The 16,601-nt window shown below is 40.9% G+C and overlaps 1 long non-coding RNA gene across 1 annotated transcript; it reads left to right on the forward strand.

Annotated features, from left to right (window-relative positions):
- Positions 1 to 1,481: 1,481 nt before the first annotated feature.
- Positions 1,482 to 15,408, forward strand: LOC140103714 (uncharacterized). Its single transcript, XR_011850165.1, has 3 exons — positions 1,482 to 1,663; positions 1,763 to 1,867; positions 15,257 to 15,408. It is a non-coding gene; the product is annotated as an uncharacterized lncRNA (long non-coding RNA).
- Positions 15,409 to 16,601: the final 1,193 nt, after the last annotated feature.

Genomic DNA, 16,601 nt, shown 5'->3' on the forward strand with positions numbered 1-16,601 from the left:
CTATTTTGGGAACAAGAAATGTAGCGCAGCATGAGATAAAAATGATACCGCCTCTAATCAACAATTCCAATATTTAAATTGCATTTGATATTAAGCAAGCCCTACTTGCACCATAACATACTATAATGTCCTGGTGCAGCATGGGGTGTATGGAGAGATCTCACCGGCTGATCTCTCTAGGTATAGAGTGGGCTGGATTATCATTGGACCTTCTACTTCGGGGCCTATGATTTTTCTGGTCAGAGATACCCTCCAGCTACAATAATAATCCAAATTTCTTTTCCTTTTTTCAACTGCATTGTCGTGTTCAGGAGAACAATATGATTGAAAGATATAACTTATTGCTTCCTGCTCTGTAACAAGTTGTTATTTTCGCACTTAGTAATTTGGGTTTTGGTTGCACTGTAAAAATTATAAACATGTTAGGTATTGCCACATCTCAAAATGCTTGTTCTATCAAAATATAAAAAAGATTATTCTGAACCAAGAACATCATAACAGAAAATAGCGCCCAAATTATCCAAATCGCCACTTTTTCCATCCATAAATATTTGTTTAAAAAATAATCAAACGGTCATATAGTTCCCAAACTGATATTAAAATGTCAGCATGACACCTTATATAGGTCCGTACACTGAAGTATAAAAAAGTTATTGGCCTTAAAAAATCTACTAAAACCTATATATTTGGTATATTTTGGTAATTTGGTATCCCTGTGATCGTACAGACCCAAGGAGTGTAGGGGAAGTCTCATTTGGAACGTACAAAAATGCTGTAAAAACAAAGCCAACAAGAAAACGCTGCAAATCCTTTTTTTTGTCAATTTCACGGCAATTGGATTTTTTTTTTCCAGCTTTCCAGTACATTTCATGGAATATTAAATTTGTGCCACTAAAAAGTACAATTTCTCCTATAGTTAACAATCCTATTTACATCTCTATTAACGGAAATATAAAACAAGTTATAGCTTTTGGAATGAAGGGGGTAAAAAACAAATTAGAAAACGACTCCTAAAAGGGTTAATATAATATTTAATTCAACCTTTTTCTATCTAAAATGATTTAATTAACCTATTAACTCATACATAGACAAAGACAGCCCCTTCACCAAACCGTAAATACAAATATGTTGTGTTAACTGCATAAATACAGAAGAGCATAATAAATACAGCAAAGCATAGATCATACCAGAAATATAGCCACATAACCAAGTTCTATACATAAGCATTTGAACCAAACCCCATACTTACAGTAAATACCGCACAAAAAACAAGTTTATACATATTTACTGCATTAGAACCATAGGACATCTTATGTGTGAAGTAAGATGGATAGAGATACAAAGATAGGGGGAGATTTATCAGAAATGTCTGAGGTGAAACTGTTTCAGTTGCCCATGGAAACCAATCAGAGCTCAGCTGTAATTTTATAAACAGCTGTGGGAAAATGAAACTTGACCTCTGATTGGTTGCCATAGGCAACTTGAACAGTTCTGCTCTCAGACGCTTCTGAAAAATCTCCGCATAGACATAGAGACTGTTAGAGAGAGACAGAGACAGTCAGAGAGAGAGACGCAGAGACAGTCAGAGAGAGTGACAAAGAGACAGTCAAAGAGAGAGACACAGAGACTTCAGAGAGAGACACACACTGAGATTCGGAGAGAGGTAAACAGATACAGTCGGAGAGAAAGAGACACAGAAACAGTCAGAGAGAGATAAATACATATAAAATATATTTTGTCAACCCATTCTATTTTGTTATAGCTAAGAGCAGTTTTCCCATCAATGCCAGGAGCTTCAGCTCGCTTACTATAAATCTGATGACATCTTTGATTGGAGGAGTCTCTTCTTCTTCCACCTGGACACCAGGTAAGCTTCTTTTAGCCTTGGCTCTTCTCTGCAGATTTAGCAACCCCAAAATTGTAGGCTTCTCACTTTATTATCATCTCCTCTATGTTATTATCACAAACTTAATACTGTTCTTTTGTTCCCCTAGAGCATTGATGGCAAACCTTTTAGCGACCGAGTGCCTAAACTGCAACCCAAACCCCCCCTTATTTATCGCGAGGTGCCAACCATAAATTAAAGCATTAAGTTATTGCTCCCTGTTCTTCAACGACTGTCAATCATATTGGCCTCCTGAGGACAGCAACACAGTAGAAAGGAGGGAAAATTTGCATTATTTTAGCTTCTTTCCGGTGTCCCTCTGTACACAGAGAATCATGGGGCCAGCAGGAGGTCCTCCAAAGATAATTTGGCCCTGTCTGCTCAGTCTCCCTCTTCCTACAGTTCTAAGAAGAGAAGCAAGTATCAAAATATGTCTGAAAGCAGCATCTTTTAAGTGGCTTGCAACTGCAGAAAGATTCTTTGAGTCCTGTCTGGTGTGCTGGGGCGATGGCCCGGGTGCCAACAGAAAGGGCTCTGAGTGCCACCTCTGGCACCCGTGCCATAGGTTTGCCATCGCTGCCCTAGAGATTACTTTTATGTCCCCACATCAACCATTATAGTAACTTTCCCCTCACAGTTACCAATATATTAATAGTACTGCCACACAGTAGCAAATCTAGTCACATTGCCGTAAAATGGTAACCAACAGTCAAAGAAACCATTAGTCACAGAAACAGCCCCACAGTAGCCATTAGTCACAATTCTTGAGATCTTGTCCAAAGTAGCCTATAGACACAGTGCCTGCTAGCCAGTAGTCAAAGAGTCTACCCCAGTGGCCAGTAGTCACAGTGTCTGCCCCCAGTAGCCAGTAGTATAAATGTGAATAAGGCTCTGGTGAGAAATATGTTACTGCTATCTCCTCCTAAAGGTGTCTCACACTACTCTGTTCCTCACTAAAGATGGAGCTGAGCAGTAAACTGAGCAGCTTATTAGACAAGATAAGGACAGGTCAGAAATATTGATGACTGATTTGGCAAACTCTGTGCAGTGCTGTGTAATATGTGTGCACTTTATAAATAAAGGAATTATTATTATTATGGCCAAATGAAGTAAACACACCGCCATTGCGCCTTTATGGGGGGTAATCGCTGTGCTTTTTTTTTTTTTTTTTTAATCCTTTTACATTTGTGGTGGTCCTTCAGAAATGACAATATTTAATAAATGCTTTATTTTATCCTATAGGGAAAATGTCTATATTTTCAAGTAAGTTTTTCAATTATTTGCCCACTTAAAAGAAAAAATACAGTACCTTCAAAGGTTTATTTTCATGAGAAAATTAGAGTAAATGAAAGGCAGTAATAAAGCCGAGGTGTAACGTGGCAGGGTGCCACGCTGAATTAGAGCTCAAACATTGAGATTACCCTTTTGGAGCTATGTACATGGTCTGCGTGAGCCCCACGGATCAGGACAATGTGCCTTTGTATGAGCCCAACAGAAGCCTGGCAATAGGTTAACCAAGCAGAGGTTTTTTCAAATCCCCACCTCCAACAACTGCAATGAATTCCTTCGTTATTAGCTTTCTCTCCTTCCTTTTTCTCAATTACTAACAAAACACAGAGGGGAAAAAAATCTTCCAAAAGGTCAGAAAAGTCAGGCCTCCTGTCGGACTCACACAATAACCCTTTGAGCATGAAAAGTCAATTATCGTTGCTTTTCTGTTTATGTTTTGCATAGCATTTCTGGCATACCGCTTCGTTAGTATGCAGAATTCCATACAGTACATAGCCTTAGTCTCTGCTGAAGAAATGTGTAAATGGCATTTCCAGAAGTTGAGAAGTTACTTCAGTTACAATAGATTTAGTGAGGATTGAACAGTGACCAGATGGAAGTGACAGTCATGTGGAAAGGAAAGTAAAACAAACAATGTGGTCTTTAGAAGGTCCTAAAATCAGATGAAGAACAACAGATATCACCATGACATTACTATTTCCCAAAAATGGAATAGAATCGCTTGTCTGTAGGACTTTATCAGTCTCTCACATGGTTTCGGAGGACCTCTTCTATACACTGTTACTTGAGGGTATGGAGGTTTTGTGGCTATTGATTCATCCACAGCTCTTTGAACCTTATCTACAGGATATCTACCTTTAAAGCATGATAAACCAGAGACACTTACCCAGGGCCAGCGCCGACAGGGCATACCTGAGCAAGTGCCAGGACCCAGGGTTGCTGGCTGTACATAAGGAGTCCATAGGGGGTGAGGGGAGCTTTATATAAAATAACCATGAAGGGGGTGTTTGGTATAAATAAATTAGGGAATATTTTAGAGAACAGGAAACTGTTTTAATTTCTGAATTTTTAATACCGCCACGTGATTTCACTGCAAATAATTAATAATTATTATTAATTATTATTATTACTTTAGTTGTATTAACACAAATGTAAGACCCTAGAAAGCAGATGATTTTACACAGGGGCCTACTTTCGCCCAGGTGCCTACTGAAACCTATAGCTGACCCTGCACTTACTCATAGATTCAGGTTCTGTAACTGTGGTAATCTGCTTATATTTGTTATTCAATGGTCTCCTTCTGTCTAAAATCAAGTTTTAAAATTATGCTGATGAGCCAGAAGTGTTCTGGGGGCATTACCAAAACCTGTGCTGCAGCTTCAGAGGCTGTTAGACTGTGCAGGAACACTTTCATCCTCCCAATGTTACTCTACTGCTGTCAGACTAGATCAGGCAGAGGGAGGGGAAAGTGCTTAGGGGGCAGGGGGTAAGTTGAGCCAGTGTAACAACCTGTGAAGCTGCAGTATGGAGGGGATCTGGCAAAGCCCCTCTTCTGGTTCATTAGCACAATTCAACAATTTGTTATAAATAATTAATATTACCACAATCATGGTCCTTGGATCTATACATAAGTGTCCCTGGTTTATCATGTTGAATTTTTATGGTAAATTTCCTTTAATATACATCAAGGAGGTGCAAAACTACCATCAGGTTAACTTGTTTCTGATGAAACAGAATGCATAGAAATAAGTCTCTAATCTTGTGAACTTGGAGTGAGGGTCCTACTGATCTTGGACCCTTTGGTTGCCATCATGCTTACAACATGTAGATACAAAAACAGTCCACACTAAAGCAACAGATGACTCCTTTAGGCCCTACCCTGGGCTATTACCAGTAATATGTCAACTTAGGATATGCCTTAGAGTAACTGTGATCAGAACTGCATTACAGGCTCCATCACTAGTACATGTCCCAGAGTCCAATACATTTAGCATGCACTATTTGTGTGATACAATCGCCAATACAGAATCAGGTGGACCCATTGTCAGAGCGGACCACTGTACGCCGGGTGTGTCTGATTAATCACAGCTTAAATTCTGGTTTTCTGATGCTTTGAAGAAGAGTTTGTATGTTCTCTCAGTGTTTGCGTGGGTTTCCTCCGGGTACTGCGGTTTCCTCCCACACTCCAAAACATACTGTTAGGTTGATTATTATTGTGAGCCCCATGGGGACAGGGCCCGATTTGACAAGTTCTGTGCAGCATTGCGTCATCTGTGTGCGCTATTTAAATAAAGAATTATTATTATTATCAGAAAAAACTGAATTAATATCATGGATGTGAACTCAACCGTATGGGTTCTTCCATATAATACCTACACTTAGCTGCATTAGATCCTATAACACATTAAGATGTTTATTTGAGGCATATTTGGGCAGGACCACCTTATAAATGGATGCATTTACTGCTCGGGGACCGTCTGTAGAGTAAATAGGTATTCTGGGCGGGAGTTCACTCTCATCTGGTTTTGATATACACAATAGGAGTCTAGACTGGCATTTTTTTCTTCTAGTTGTCCCTGCCCTCACAAGCTCTTTACTGGAATATGTTTCTCACTACCGGCCCTATTCTCTGGCAGTACAGACACACAGGCAAACCTGCGTTTCAGACACCGTATCTTGTTTCAGCATTTAGAGCTCCGTCACATCTACTGCACGCAGAAGACCTATTAACCTCCGCCGGTCACTCCTGCTAAATGAGGTTATAACTCAGTCTACATCTGACTAAAGATCTCATTGAATCCCATAACTGTATCTTATATGACATAGATTTTTTTAGCACATACAATATTTTTTTCTTCGGATATTTGAGATTTGGTGTTTTGTTTCTTCAAACTTTCTCACCTGACTTTTATGGCTATTTTGTATTGCGGTATAGTTTTACGAGCACATAATCCTCAGTGTTCTGCTTAAAAAGAAGGGATTAGTTACTTTGTGGCTATTTGCTAGACACTAGATTTTTTGAGTTTTTAGAACACCTAAGCCTATAGAGTCAGTTTTCCCAAGTTTAGTCCTTACCCCCTGTTATCAGTACTCCAGCACAATGACTATTAATCCATTCACTCATCTACCAGCATATGGTTCATAAGCAACCTGCTCTACTGCCAGATAATGTAATATTCTGTAATGGGGTTGATGTGTCAGGCAATTCGGGGACAATTTCAGTGCAAATCTCTTTGTGAAAAAAAACGAAACCAGCATCTAAAATATAAGATTTTTTTCTACTGTAAGGAACTTTTCAACTTTTCATCCATGTTCAAGTTTCTATGAATTAATAAAGCTATTGTTATATAATGTTTTCACTATACTCTCGAAGGAAAAGCTCAGCCTTGGTTACACATAATTTAAATGCGCATCATTTTTGGGAAATCGAAATCTGTGGTTTTTACAGCAGAGGAATTTCTAACAAGCTCAGCTCGGTGGTCTTGAGTAAAACAACAGTAATGTGCTTTTTGGCTTAGACTGGAACAAAAAAAATCTACGGCACATATAGTATATTTCCCAACTGTATTCCCAAAAAAACTATATGAATGAATGGACTTCCCTGATAGGGCTTAAGAGCCTTGACTTAAAAGTCCTTAATATATAGGCTATGGCTACAAAGAGCACAGAAACCAAGAGCCTCTTGGCCTCAGGCCAGTCCCAAGTAGAATTGCTTGCATTTGCAATCGTGGAGAATATAATTCCAGATATCTTTGAAAGAGCCCTGCAATTTCCCTCTTGGCCTGTTTGCTATTTAATATTTATATCAAGCCGAGCCGACTGTTCCTGACATAACTAAGTGCCATGTGACGAGAGATTAGAGCACAACACTTCATTAAAACTGTCTGTGCACTGAAAGGTTTGCTGAAACTGTAGAACAAATTCGCTGAATGAAGCTCTCAGACCTTTTCACATCGGTTTATACTCTAAATCAATATTTGATACGTTACCGCAAATAGTTCATGGCCTTAAACTTAACATTAACTTTTACTTTTTTTTTGTGGTAAGAAGCCAGATTTTTTGATGTAAGAATTTAATTATGCCAATTAAGGTTTAAAAAAGGGACCAATTAAATCCACCAAATTTGTAGCTATGTAAACTGTATGACTAACTTTAAAGGAAATCTACCACCAGGATAAAGAATTGTAAACCAAGTACACCGACATACTGGTGTGTGCCCCCTATTACAGGATCCACTTTTATTGTGTAAATGAGCCAGAGGGGCTCCCGCCTCTATTGACACTTATTGATCCTGGAACACCTGAGGCTCATTTGCATACCGCATTTTTTGGACTATAAGGTGCACAATAAATCCTTTGATTCTCTCAGAAATCAAAGGTGTGCCTTATAGTCCAGTGTGCCTTATATATGAACTGCACTTACAGACAACAGCTGCCTTGAGCTGTGCCCAGGTCTGCCACCTGCTGGTCATTCATCCTTATAATCCGGTGCGCCTTATATACAGGCAGTCCCCGGCTTACGTACAAGATAGGGTCCGGAGTTTTGTTCTTAAGTTGAATTTGTATGTAAGTCAAAACTGTATATTTTATCATTGTAGATCCAGACAAAAAAAATTTTGGCCCCAGTGACAATTGGAGTTTAAACATTTTTTGCTGTAATGGGACCAAGGATTATCAATAAAGCTTCATTACAGACACCTTACAGCTGATTATTGCCGCCTGGGACTATGGTAAAGCATTCAGAAAGCTTCACCAGAGGACAGAGGGGTCTGTCTGTAACTATGGGTTGTCTGTAAGTCGGGTGTCCTTAAGTAGAGGACCGCCTGTACTGTATATGAACTGCACTTACAGAAAACAGCTGCCTTGAGCTGTGCACAGGTCTGCCACCTGCTGCTCATTCATCCTTATAATCAGGTGCACCTTATATATGAACCTAGATGTTTTAGCAGGCATTTATTGATGGTGCGCCTTATACTCCGGTGCGCCAAAAAATATGGTAATTTAAAAGCCTTTCTTTTGTAAAAACGAGCGCATAAGAAGCTAAAAGAAGAGCAGATCCTGCCAGAGGGGGCATACACCAGTATGTCAGTGTGCTTGGTTTACAATCTTTGATCCTGGTGGTAGATGTCCTTTAAAGGGACAATGTCACCAGATTTGCTGCATTAAACTACTACTACGACCTCTTCTATAAAGAAATCATTTGCTGGCACATCTGCAGCCATATCTCTTATCTATCCATTTTGTCAGGCTTTCATTTGATGTGCTCACCTCCCATACTGTTCCCACGATCAGCTATGACAACTGCCTTAGACTGTTTTACATCCAAACCTGTCCAAAGATCACCCCACGGAAGAGCATATTTCTTTTAAATTTTGGGTCATCGTTGCAAAGGGATTTCAATTAATATATAAAGTAAAGCTGCGTTTCTTTTAAATGGTCTGATTTTATTTGCCCATCTTCATCTCTTCTGTGCCCCTTATTCATTAGGAGCCACATGCCTTCAATAATTGTTGAGTGATTTCTCATTCAACTGGGAGTCTGGTGTAAGACCTGGATTGTCGGCAAACCACATCTGGAAGTTCTTTGTTACCCATCCTGTCTCACTCCATGTCTGCCTACCAGTGACCCATGACCTATATATTCTCATGACCATAATGGCTGCCAGTGTCCTATGACCTGATTCGAGTCAATATTGGGCTTGTCTGCCAGTGCAGTACAACCAGAATAATCCCACATCCATGCTTGTCTTCTATTTCATCTTTGCTGATTCTCATCAGTTCCCTGAAGGGCTTGTCTTGTGAGCATTTTCCTACAAGTCCTACGTAGCGGAGTCCAAACCTCAAGAAGGCTGGTTTCAGGTTTTATGAGTCACACATCTAAGAAAAAAATCTAACTACCTTTCTATCAAAGCCAACAGTTTTATGATGAGGAAAGGTTGCTTCAAATATGTAGATAAATCTTCTAACAACCATGAATTGCCAATCGGTCAATTTCAACCCAGATGTCAGTATTTCCGGCTGTCTTTAGGGTACAGATATTTAACCCCTTAGATAATGCTGTGAACAATACTATTTGCATGTAAACAAGAGGAATAGGTTCCCTCCTTTTTCCTTAATTTTGCCTTGCAATTTAGAGACTGTAGTCACAGGAACATCAAGCTGCTTTGAGATGGTCTCATAAGTTTTACCTTTAGCTCTAAGCTCCAGAGAACTTTTTATTTTGCCTCAAACAGCACAGTGATTATATATACAGCACAGTGATTATATATACAGCTCAGTGAGGCACATTTACTAAGCCGGCCACTGGAGTTCATCCAAAGCGCATTGTCCGACGATCATGCACTCGATTCATTAAGATTGTGCGCCCGATATTCTAAATGTGTCGCTTCCCTGCTCAGGTCCGACTGAGTTCACCTTCTTCTTCCTGGTGCATGTAAGTGCATTGTCTTATTTTTAAAAGAATACTGTTGAAGCATGGCTGAAAAGTAATGTCTGCCTTTCAACTGTTAATGTTTATAGAAATGTAATTTATTACTTTATTACTTATTTTTGTCAGATTCAAGTTATTTCTGTGACCATTGTAGGTTTTTCTTTCATTAAACGAAGGGTACCAATCATTTTCCCATGTGTGTATAAAACATGTGGTAACTGTCACTGTATCTGCAGCATGTATATAGCATGGGCAACATCACCCACTGGGCCCTGAGCTTTCTTTGGGTGGCTGGAGACAGCCGGGGCCCAGAATACCGGAGTGGCTTGCTTATGCGGCCTTGAGCACTCTATGGTCAGGGTGATTGGTATTGGGACTGGAGGACTGGTTTACAGCCTGGCAGGTCTCCAGCATGTGGTGTGTGCAAGAAATATGGAGGGAGAGGCTGATGAAAGAGGTTTCTCCCTGGGTTAACCCCTGATGTGTATATAGGAATCCCTGGGTGATGGAAGCCTGTGGTGGTGAAGAAGCCTGATCCAGGGATCACACGCGGGCAACGTTGTGCAAATCAACTTACAGTTCTTGCCCAATGTGTCAGGCATCTGTCTGAGACACCTCTGCTTCCTGGTAGTATGACATTGGCTTGTGTAGCACAGGCAGGTGCTATATTCTCCTGTTGAGAGAATTCTTCTAGAATGCTCTGTTTGCAGGACTGGTCACGTGCTCCCACCAACAAGGGGGTTTTCCTACTCCCCTAGTGAGGGGGCAGCACTATCCAACCAGCTTCCAGCATTACAATTAAAACACATCATATCATTGGTTACAGACAATTGATATGTTAAAGGGGTTTCCCACGAACACAAGCTAGGCCATGTCCACAGGCACGAAGCACAAAAATGAAAACGAGGGGTCTGAAGAGGTCCCGCGAACCCCTGTCGGACCCCTGACCGTTCTGCTCCATTAATCTCTATGGAGCTGATGGAAATTGTCGAGTGCCCCATTTCACGGATCTCCTTAGATATTAATGGAGCAGAACGGTCATGCATGGCCATCTGCTCCATTATTTTGATGGAGTGACAAGGGGTCCAACAGAGGTACGTGGGACCCCATCGGACCCCTCATTTTCGTGATTTGTGAGGGTCTCATCACTGAGACCCCCACCAATCAGCAACTTAGGCCCTATCCTGTGGATAGAGCCTAATTTCTGTTCGTGGGAAAACCCCTTTAAATATTTCCCTCCCAGGCAGTGGTTCCAGCTGCAATTACTAAGTTCTCCACTTTTGGAGACCTCCTAACAAGGTGATCAGTCTCCCTAGGCAGTTCCTAGTATGGAGGGGGCGTTATTCGCAACAACTACCTAGCCTATGCATCGGCAGGGTTGTTGCACATGTGGTGTGTCTTTGTATATGCAGCATTTATATAGCATGTGGTGACTGTCACTGTATACACAGCATCTATATAGCATGTGGTGACTATCACTGTATATGCAGCATGTATATAGTATAAAAATATCTAAAGCATCCTGTAACTACACAGTGCCAAACTCATTCATTTATAAACCACAGCTAAACAGTACAGTATCCCCCTCAATATTGTGGCAGCCTCATGGATTTATACAATTCTGCCGTCCTGAGGTCACAGCCTCAACAGATGATATGACATAGCTCTCAATGAACAATGACCAGTGTTCTGCAAAAAAGGCACAGGCTTCCTTACCCTAGTACTACAGCATGGTTACTTATTAGTTTTCATTTATTTTGCAGTGTTGAATTTAGACATGGATAGGATTATTGTCATTTTGTTGGTATTTTGAATCAAATAATCACTAAATCCCCCCCCCCCCCCCAAAAAATAGTCCATTCCTAAGCTATTTAGGATAATCTTATATGTAATCATCATTGCTAGCTGTAGTTATCTTTCCCAATTCCATGAGTGTGTTTCTGTAATCAGCCACAGTTGTTTGCCCCCCTTCTTGCTACATGGGTGGTGCTGCTGTGTCATACGGCTTCTAACTTCAGTTTGAGTCAGAAAAGAATCAGACCATCAATCAGAAACCAGAAAAAGGACACTTTCAAAATATACTCTTGTGCCAAATCTGCGCACGCTCTTGGGACATGAGGACCAACGCCTGGCTGTAGTCTTCTGAAAAGAGATGTGACACTTTTTTGGTCCAGATCCCTGTGACAGTTAACCTCTTCACAGATAGTTATTATTTGGGGGTTTAACCAGTTGTTTAATAAGTCCTAAATATTATAGCTACTGCATACAAAAGGGAGGTCACAAGCTTATTTTTAGCATAAAGAATTGGGCCCTTAAAGGGATTGGCCACTTTATCTTATGTTTTTTTGTAATGTGTGTATGGCTGCTCTCATGGATGTTTTATTTAGTTTGTATGCTTCTTGTACTGTGCCATCCATCCATCCATTTAAATTGGCGTATTGCTCTATCTTTCACTGCACATGTACGTGCACATTTTTACCTATGGAGAGGGGAGGGGTGAGCAGCACTCGCCATTTACCAAGTCCTTATGTGACCACTATAAAAAAAAAACCTTCATGCTCACCTGGTTCTGTTGCTCCCCGTGCTTGCGCTAACGTGTATGGCAGGCAGCGTACTACACCCCGGCTTCACTGTGCATGTCATAGGAAAAAAAGGGAGTCATAAGGGGTTTAAAGAAAGGGGGAAAACTAAATAAGAGGAAAATGTTAATAGCTGCTTCAGGGTCCTGTATTATAATACACAATCTAGCAGAAAAATAATGATTAAAGAAGTGTCCCTCCCCTGGTGTCCAAAAGAGTAGCTCATCCTAGTAGCAGGAAGTACAGAATGTGTAGTACTGCACCTGTAGACACCCTCTGAGTGCACTTCACTAATACATATGTGTGTCGATGCACATGCATGCTCAGTCGAGTTGGGACTGCATATGAAGAAGGGAGATATAGCTTCATGTTATACAAGTACCCACATGTGAAGTCTATCGTATACAGTAATGGAGGTTTCATGCCTAGAGGCATATAAGATTGTAGTCTCATTCTAGCTATGACACAGAACATTTTCAGTTGATGGCGGCATATAAATGTAATTACACTTCTGAGCAGCGCTCCCTCCACCCAGCTCCACAGTTCACAAAGATCCCTCTCTGAACAACTTCCAGATGGTAACAATTTTTGTTTGCTGCCAACCTGAACTTGAGTGTTGTCCCAGTGGCTCCGCTCTCAAACATTCCCGTGTTCGTTCCACCACAAGCATGCAGCATTTCCTTAGACTCTGGCCAGCTCCAGTTCTGTGGCTCAGTTTGGCAGCTGCATTGGGCAGAGACAGTACTTTAAAAAAGATTGGTGTATAGTGGATATACATGTAAGGAGCAATGGTACCCGTTTTGGGTGAGCTTCTCTGAGTTATTCTGTGTGCGTTACATGGAAGGAAAGCAATGCATCCTGGTGCATCTCAGACGTTTTGATCCCCTTTATCCGTGACTTCAAAATGCTTTTCAAGAATGCAATAAAAATGAGCCCAGTAGAAAGAAATAGAATCCAGATTTTTGAAGCTCGGACATCAGGCCAAGTTTAAAAAACAAAGCTTTTTGAACTGGCTATGAAATGATCACGGAAACTTGGGGGGCACAGTATCTTATTGACCTTAATCAGCTCCTTGTCATTGTCATTGCTCCTATGCCCATCAAATCAAGGGAGGCTGAACCTCTAAATTTCTGCATGACTGGATTACCATCTAATGGGTGGGCTTCACTCTCTCCCAATGCCAGACTTTGAGGGGTTAATGATCAGGCAGATAAATTAGTCATGCCCTAAATAATAAAAAAAATGTCAATATACAGTTTATGTTATGTGTGTGCAGTGAAGAACTATAGATACGATTGTGGTGCCTGTACTTCATGCAATATCCAGGGTTCTACACCATATTTATAAATGGTAGATGGATGGTAGGGAACACTAGTATACTTTTTCCACTACTTTGAGCCTAGTAGCTCTAGGTTATGCCTCTGATGTCCTCCTCCTTCTGCATGATGTGCCCTTCCCCTCAAAGCGAGAGACAACAGCAAGTTTCGTTATTCAATCAAGGTTGCTTTAGATGGATTGTCAGGGATTAAGAAAGTAGTGCCCATTAGCAGTGGCTGATACAAAACAACAGAAAAGTTTTCTAAGAGCACATATAGTATGGTATAGGTAGGTGAACATTGCATTTAAATAAGAAAAGCTAATGAGGTCGCTAAAATGTCAATTGCTTATGCAGTAGCTTATGCAATAAGCTTAGAAGTGGACAATACTCACAGTGCCACCATATAATAAACATCAGGACTATCATACCATTGTTCCATTGTGTGAGAGATAATGGGGCACATTCACTTACCCAGTCTGGTCGCGATCCCTGAGGTGCGTTGTCCGACGAGGATGAAGTTCGGCGTGATTCACTAAGATTGTGTGCATGTGTCTGATTTCCTGCATGTGTCTGATATCATGTGTCGCTTCCCCGCTGAGGTCCGCTGGAGTTCACCTTCTTCTTCCCGGTGTATGTGAGTGTATTGTCTTGCGACACAATTTGAATTTTAAATCCCACGCGTTGTCCGAATCAGTCGGGTTGTCCGACAGCCACGCCCCCCGATTTGTGTTGCATGCAAGTCGGCGCGATTGCGCCAAAATCCGTTCGCGTGCGCCAAAACCCCCCTGTTAAATGCGGAGCAAATAGTCGAGAAACCCGAAGGAAATGCAGTGTGCGGACCCTTAGTAAATGTGCCCCATTGTATTGAACATAGGGGACCTCCCTTTTGTTTTTTCAGTCCCCAGGTAGAAAATAACACCAAACTACAGTGGTCACACAAATATATTTTATGAGACAAAACATTACAATGAAACTAATTGGACTGGTACCTTGGTTCCTTTTAATATATGTAATAAAAATTACATTTTATACACTCACAACTTTACCCTTTCTTTTCCGCTTCCCCTCTTTGTTACAATGGACCAGTGAGTATGTAATGGACCAGTTGTTTTTCTTTTCATTAATTATAAAACGTAACATTTAGTAGTTGTGCAGTTTTGTCAGTGAAGATTGCGGAAAGCAGCTGATCACCGCGGTCACCTACTAACCCCATGTCATATATGTGGACAGGAAGTCACTTCCTCCATTCATTCCTAGGACAGCCTTGATATAAGTCTCACAGAAAAGAAAATAGAAATTTACTTTCCTGAGAAGGTCCATGAATTTAAAACATGGGGGGCTCTGATTGCAATGGAAATGTATTGGTAAGGTGAGCAAAATACTGACCAATTTTTTTGTAAATTTTTTATTATTAGTGGGCAAATCCTGATTTCTAGTAAAATGACAACAAATAAACTAAATAAGGTGTCCCAAATGTATGCAAATGAGCTTTTTTTTCTCATATATACTCGAGGTACCTAATTTTACCAAAAAAACTGGGAAAACTTATTGACTTGAGTATAACACTAGGGTGGGAAACGTAGCAACTACCGATACTCTTTAATGAAATGACAGATGCCCCTTAATAATGAAAGGTACAGCAGCAGAGCTCCCTCAATAATTAAATATCCAGCAGCAAAGCCCCCACTGAGTAATTACCTATGGCACTCACCCCTGGTGTCCTCTTCTCCTCAACGGCTTGTCTTCTCCTGTTTAGATGTGGCTCTGCCTGCACTGCCATGAAGCCAGAGAAGGCTTCCTATCTAAACGCTGTGCCTCAGCGCACAGTATGACGTAACGGACGCGTGAAGAAGCGCGGTGCTGCGCGAAATGGCCGTCCCTCCTTACGGGCTTTCTGCCTCCACTCCCCCTCCCTTGCATACCTTGGATGTGAGTGTGTTGTTTCTCACTTGAATAAAGAAAGAAAAGCACAACTGAAGATTGGTGAGTGCCGTCCACTTTTTTTCACGTCTTCATTATAGGATTGCGTGAGGTGGCGCCATTGTTGCTCTTAGACATTGATACTATGACGTAATCAGTCGGCACCAGGTTATAGTGTGTTCGTGGGCAGAGACCATAGACTTGCACAGACGGGAAGCCCGAGATGCAGGGAGAAGATGAGCCGCGAGGAGAAGAAGACGCTTGGGTGAGTGCCGGAGGGTATGTACACGTTTATTTTTTTATACACTCGAGTTTAAGCCAATATGTTTTTTTCAGCACATTTTTTTTTAAAAAACTCAGCTTATACTCAAGTATAAGAATGTTAGTTATCTAAAGTTATCATTTTACTGCATATAAAGTTTTTTTTTTTTTTTTTACTGAAAAACCGACGGAAAGAAACAAGAACACCTAACAACATACCATGTGGCAACCAGAACACAGCTGGGGTATGAGAGCAGTATGCTAACCATCTTCAGGGTGAAGAGATGTCATATATGGTTTGATGATAGGTTGGTGTTGAAGTTTTAAGTCTTTTGTCTTTTTCATTAGTCCAGATGAAAACTCTGTACCAGTCCGACAGTGAAATAAAATGCTTGTATAGACCTCATCATTAACATTAACAGTAAATTTTCGTGGTTAGATGATCTATTTCAGGGTCTATGAGTCAGAGTGTCCTGGTAAACTTGAAATCACATGAGCGTGAGCCACAGATCATCAGAATACAGACAGTGTAGGATTTTTTAACATTTAATATACCTTTATTAGAATTCTTCAAGAAAATTCAATATTCTACCCCTAAGTAACCAGGCAACCTCTAGTTACAGATGGACCTCCCTGCCCACTATGACCACTGGGGAAATTCTATGGGGCACATTTACTAAGGGTCCGTCAGATGCTTTTCCGTCGGGTTTCCCGAATTTTTCCATTTTGCGCTGAATTGCCCTGGGTTTTTAGCGCACACGATCGGATTTTGGTGTAATCGTGCCGGCTTTCATGAAACACAAATCGGGGGGCGTGGCAGACGGACAACCTGACTGATTTGGACAAACCGCGGAATAAAAAAATCAAATTGTGTTGCAAGATTAGCACTCATACACCAGGAAGAAGAAGGTGAACTCCGG

Source organism: Engystomops pustulosus, chromosome 10, assembly GCF_040894005.1.
Source record: "Engystomops pustulosus chromosome 10, aEngPut4.maternal, whole genome shotgun sequence".
Taxonomy (NCBI): domain Eukaryota; kingdom Metazoa; phylum Chordata; class Amphibia; order Anura; family Leptodactylidae; genus Engystomops; species Engystomops pustulosus.